The sequence below is a fragment of the Pristiophorus japonicus genome, chromosome 14, assembly GCF_044704955.1.
Source record: "Pristiophorus japonicus isolate sPriJap1 chromosome 14, sPriJap1.hap1, whole genome shotgun sequence".
Taxonomy (NCBI): domain Eukaryota; kingdom Metazoa; phylum Chordata; class Chondrichthyes; family Pristiophoridae; genus Pristiophorus; species Pristiophorus japonicus.
The window spans coordinates 13,095,478-13,101,477 of NC_091990.1; the positions used below are offsets into that span (position 1 = coordinate 13,095,478).

Below are 6,000 nucleotides of genomic sequence, written 5' to 3' on the forward strand. Positions count from 1 at the left end.
ACCAGAGTGCGGTACCTTGGACGTTGTCATGGCTTTCTTGTCTTGATTGATCCAGAGGAAAGACAGATGGCTATTAGGGACATGCCTAAGCCCCAGAATGTCAGGGAAGTAAGGAAGGTATTAGGACTGTTTAATTATAGTTGGAATTTTATACCTCAATACACAACAATAGCGGAACCCATACAGAGATTAATTATAGGAACTGGGGGACCCCTACAGAGGATAGATTGGGGACCGGAACAGGAAGAGGCATATGGGGAACTAAAAAGAGCTCTGTAGTCGGCCCCTGCCCTAGGATTGCCAGATCCCAATAAACCTTTCCATCTATATTGTGATCAGGATGGTGGAAGCTATTCCGCCGTGGTAATGCAGGAACATGGGGGCCGGCAGAGACCTATAGCCTACTACTCGACGAAGAAGTGGTTAGTGGGATGCCCCGATGTGTGGCCGCCCTGGACTGTGCAACTTAGGCGGTCAAAGTAAGCGAACCAGTAGTGATGATGGGACAGATCATTTTGCACACACAACATACCCTGGTAGAATTACTAAATACTGGAAAGCTGTGGTCAATCTCAGACAGCCGAAAGGCTAAGTGGAAGGCCGTATTGCTGTCCAAAGACAAGTCAGTAATAATCAAGAAGCATTATGGAGTTAACCCTGCTACCGGGATGCTGACAGAAGGGGAGGAACATAGTTGTTGGGAACAAGTAGAGGAGGAAACAGATAGCGGGGTAAAGGAAGAGCCATTGGACAACCCAGATGAGACTTTATATGTGGACGGATCCAGAAAATACATTGATGGAGAACCCCATACTGGGTGGGTGGTTGTAACACAGGAGGGAGAGACAATAATGGCAGGAGTGCTCCCAGGAGACAAGTCAGCTCAGGTGGCAGAACTGGTGGTCCTTATAAAGACTCTCGAGTCAGCTGAAGGAAAGCGAGTAAATATATATACAGATAGTCGATACGCTTTCGGGGTGGTTCACGCGATATGACGACCTGGTCACGACGAGGGTATGTGACATCTACTGGCGAGGTGGTAAAACATGGAAAGCTAGTAGAAAGGCTAGTGAAAGCCGCAAAGGAACCACTGGAAGCAGCGGTAATCAAGGTAAAAGCACACACAAAACTAACTAGTAAGGCCACACGCACCCCCAAGACCTAACCATCTTGGGGAATCGGTTTGCAGACCAGGCAGCCAAATGAGCGGCAGCTGAACAGAAGCCAGAGCCAACATTTAAGGCTGAAATTCAACCAGTAATGACTAACAGTGTTCAGACAGACATAAATATAGCACAGGTCCACCATACTGTCGATCAAGAAGAAAGACGTGAATGGAGTAAGCACGGGGCCCACCAAAAGGGTGACATATGGGTATGGGGTTCTCAGGAGCGAGTTGCGGCATCACAATGTTGTAGGCAACAACTACTAAAATTATATCAGGGAATAACACATACTGGGAGAAGTAATATGCTGTACCTGCTTTCACAGTACTGATGGTGGCCAGGAATGGGGAAGCATATAGCAAAATTTTGCCAAAGGTGCATTAATTGTGCCCAACATAATGTAGGCAGGGGATGCAAGGTACGAATGGGACATCAACCAAGGCCCAGGGACCTTGGTAGAATTTACAGATAGACTTCACCGGCCCCCTGCCAGAGGATAGGGGAAAAAGATATTGCCGAGTAATCACAGACCAGTTCACCCGGTGGGTGAAAGTCTTTGCTTCCAGGGACTACTCCGCTCGGACGGTAGCACAGATCCTGGCTAGCAAGATGATATCTCGGTGCGGAGTATCCCTACAGATAGATTCAGACAATGGGACACATTTCACGGGCAAAATAATAAAAGAAACGTGTGCCCTATTATGAATCAAACAGAGGTACCACATACCATATCATCCCCAAAGTTCGGGAATGGTGGAAAGATTGAATAGGACCTTAAAAACGGCCCAGTCCAAAGCAATCCAGGAGACAGGCAAGAGATTGACTGGGGCGTTATCAGCAATTCTAATGCGGCTCAGAGCCATCACAGGGCGAACCACGGGACTAACACCCTATGAGCTAATGACTGGACGGGCTATGAGACTACAAGAGGACTTAGCCGGAGGGACAGATGAAGCAGGACCAATTCAGGATAGGCTAAGGTGGTACTTGGTCCAGCTAAACCAAGAGGTGCAGGCTATGAATAAAGAAGTTAAAAGCAGACAGCAGATACGAGATCTAAAAATCCAGAATGAGGGAATGAGACCCGAGACACGACCTAAAATAGGAGATAAAATAGGTCATGATAAAGGTAACAGGGATGTGAAAGGGAATGGAGCCCCGATGGATGGGACCATACTCGGTACTAATGACAAGTGATACTTGTGTTTGTCGACAGGTGCCCACTGGGATATGATGGAAACACTGGACACAGGTAAAACCATATAACACTAAACAACCCCTGTCTGTTTTAACCCATAGTGACGGTGCACCCGGCGACCACGGAAGCATCTGATAAGGAAGCAGGCCAGAAAACAACGGGATGAACCTTTGGATAGTGCTGGTGGCAACTAGGTTAATGGCCGCCCTGGCCCTTCCAGTGCCTCCACAGTTAGAAGGAAAAGGGCGTAGACGTTATTTTATGTGGAAAGCCCAACGAAAAATAACCCAGGGAAACTATACATGCCCCATGTCATGGTTTTGATTGAACGTTTGACTTTAGACGGTGGACCTATTCGCACCAGTCTCTGGCAATTTTGTACTGATCATCCATAAAAATGATAATACAACGTTCAACTTTACATGGGTGGCTGACGGTCCCAGGATAATGTGTAAGCAAGGTTGCGACAATACTTCCCAGAATATAACCAAAATACGGAAAGCAGCCTGGAATACCAATAACACGGAGTATACCAATAGTACAGAGTGGAGACAAGCAACCTTGGGAGACGGAGACTGGGTGTTGTGTACGAATAATTCACAGCTTGGCGGCGGGGCCCACAGCTGATCGTGATAAGTGTAAAATATCCCTGTCCAAACCAGGAACAGATGCCACATTTACAAAGGCTGCACGATAGGTGTCTGAGCACACTGATAGCCCCTTCAGCATGGATTTATGAAAGGGAAATCATAATAAGAACATAAGAATTAGGAACAGGAGTAGGCCATCTAGCCCCTCGAGCCTGCTCCGCCATTCAATAAGATCATGGCTGATCTGGCCGTGGACTCAGCTCCACCGACCCGCCCTCTCCCCGTAACCCTTAATTCCCTTATTGCTTAAATATCTATCTTTGACTTGAAAACATTCAATGAGCCAGCCTCAACTGCTTCCTTGGGCAGAGAATTCCACAGATTCACAACCCTCTGGGAGAAGAAATTCTTTCTCAACTCGGTTTTAAATTGGCTCCTCCGTATTTTGAGGCTGTGCCCCCTAGTTCTAGTCTCTCCCACCAATTGAAACAACCTCTCTGCCTCTATCTTGTCTATCCCTTTCATGATTTTAAATGTTTCTATAAGATCACCCCTCATCCTTCTGAACTCCAAGGAGTAAAGACCCAGTCTACTCAATCTATCATCATAAGGTAACCCCCTCATTTCTCAAATCAGCCTAGTGAATCGTCTCTGTACCCCTTCCAAAGCTAGTATATCCTTCCTTAAGTAAGGTGACCAAAAGTGCATGCAGTACTCCAGGTGCGGCCTTACCAATACCTTATACAGTTGCAGCAACACCTCCCTGCTTTTGTACTCCATCCCTTTCGCAATGAAGGCCAACATTCCATTTGCCTTCCTGATTACCTGCTGCACCTGCAAACTAACCTTTTGGGATTCATGCACAAGGACCCCCAGGTCCCTCAGCACCACAGCATGTTGTAATTTCTCCCCATTCAAATAATATTCCCTTTTACTGTTTTTTTTTTCTCCCCAAGGTGGATGACCTCACACTTTCCGACATTATATTCCATCTGCCAAACCTTAGCCCATTCGCTTAACCTATCTAAATCTCCTTGCAGCCTCTCTGAGTCCTCTACACAACCCGCTTTCCCACTAATCTTACTGTCATCTGCAAATTTTGTTGCACTACACTCCGTCCCCTCCTCTAGGTCATCTATGTATATTGTAAACAGTTGTGGTCCCAGCACTGATCCCTGTGGCACACCACTAACCACTGATTTCCAACCGGAAAAGGACCCATTTATCCCTACTCTCTGCTTTCTGTTCGCCAGCCAATTCTCTATCCATGCTAATACATTTCCTCTGACTCCGCGTACCTTTATCTTCTGCAGTAACCTTTTGTGTGGCACCTTATCGAATGCCTTTTGGAAATCTAAATACACCACATCCATTGGTACACCTCTATCCACCATGCTCGTTATATCCTCAAATAATTCCAGTAAGTTAAACATGATTTCCCTTTCATGAATCCATGCTGCGTCTGCTTGATTGCACTATTCCTATCCAAATGTCCCGCTATTTCTTCTTAATGATAGTTTCAAGCATTTTCCCCACTACAGATGTTAAACTAACCGGCCTATAGTTACCTGCCTTTTGCCTGCCCCCTTTTTTAAACAGAGGCATTACATTAGCTGCTCTCCAATCCGCTGGTACCTCCCCAGAGTCCAGAGAATTTTGGTAGATTATAACAAATGCATCTGCTATAACTTCCGCCATCTCTTTTAATACCCTGGGATGCATTTCATCAGGACCAGAGGACTTGTCTACCTTCAGTCCCATTAGTCTGTCCAGCACTACCTCCCTAGTGATAGTGATCATCTCAAGGTCCTCCCTTCCCACATTCCTATGACCAGCAATTTTTGGCATGGTTTTTGTGTCTTCCACTGTGAAGACGGAAGCAAAATAATTGTTTAAGGTCTCAGCCATTTCCACATTTCCCATTATTAAATCCCCTTTTTCATCTTCTAAGGGACCAACATTTACTTTAGTCACTCTTTTCCGTTTTATATATCTGTAAAAGCTTTTACTATCTGTTTTTATGTTTTGCGCAAGTTTACCTTCGTAATCTATCTTCCCTTTCTTTATTTATTTTTTAGCCATTCTTTGCTGTTGCTTAAAATTTTCCCAATCCTCTAGTTTCCCACTAACCTTGGCCACCTTATACGCATTGGTCTTTGATTTGATACTTTCCTTTATTTCCTTGGTTATCCACAGCTGGTTATCTCTTCTCTTGCCACCCTTCTTTTTCACTGGAATATATTTTTGTTGCGCATTATGAAAGAGCTCCTTAAAAGTCCTCCACTGTTCCTCAATTGTGCCACCGTTTAGTCCTTGTTTCCAGTCTACTTTAGCCAACTCTGCCCTCATCCCACTGTAGTCCCCTTTGTTTAAGCATAGTACGCTCGTTTCTGACACAACTTCCTCATCCTCAATCTGTATTACAAATTCAACCATATTGTGATCACTCATTCCGAGAGGATCTTTTACAAGGAGATCGTTTATTTTTCCTGTCTCGTTACACAGGACCAGATCCAAAATCATGCTTGACAAATCTTCTGGAATTTTTTGAGGATGTAACTAGAAGAGTGGACAAGGGAGAACCAGTGGATGTGGTGTATTTGGACTTTCAAAAGGCTTTTGACAAGGTCCCACACAAGAGATCGGTGTGCAAAATCAAAACACATGGTATTGGGGGTAATATACTGATGTGGATTGAGAACTGGTTGGCAGACAGGAAGCAGACAGTTGGGATAAACGGGTCCTTTTCAGAATGGCAAGCAGTGACTAGTGGAGTGCCGCAGGGACCCCAGCTCTTTACAATATATATCAATGATTTGGATGAAGGAATTGAGTGTAAATATCTCCCAAATTTACAGATGACACTAAACTGGGTGGCGGTGTGAGCTGTGAGGGGGATGCTAGGAGGCTGCAGGGTGACTTGGACAGGTTAGGTAAGTGGCCAAATGCATGGCAGATGCAGTAGGATGTGGATAAATGTGAGGTTATCCACTATGGGGGCAAAAACGCGAAGACAGAATATTATCTGAATGGTGGCAGATTAGGA

General features: G+C 45.2%; 1 long non-coding RNA gene across 2 annotated transcripts in view; it reads left to right on the forward strand.

Annotated features, from left to right (window-relative positions):
* The window catches only part of LOC139279732 (uncharacterized), an 87,451-nt gene extending 84,285 nt beyond the window's left edge, over nt 1-3,166 (forward strand). For both annotated transcript variants that reach the window (XR_011596517.1, XR_011596516.1), the window contains one exon: nt 2,466-3,166. This is a non-coding gene — a long non-coding RNA (uncharacterized lncRNA). The remainder of the gene's footprint in view (nt 1-2,465) is intronic.
* The last annotated feature ends 2,834 nt before the right edge of the window (nt 3,167-6,000 follow it).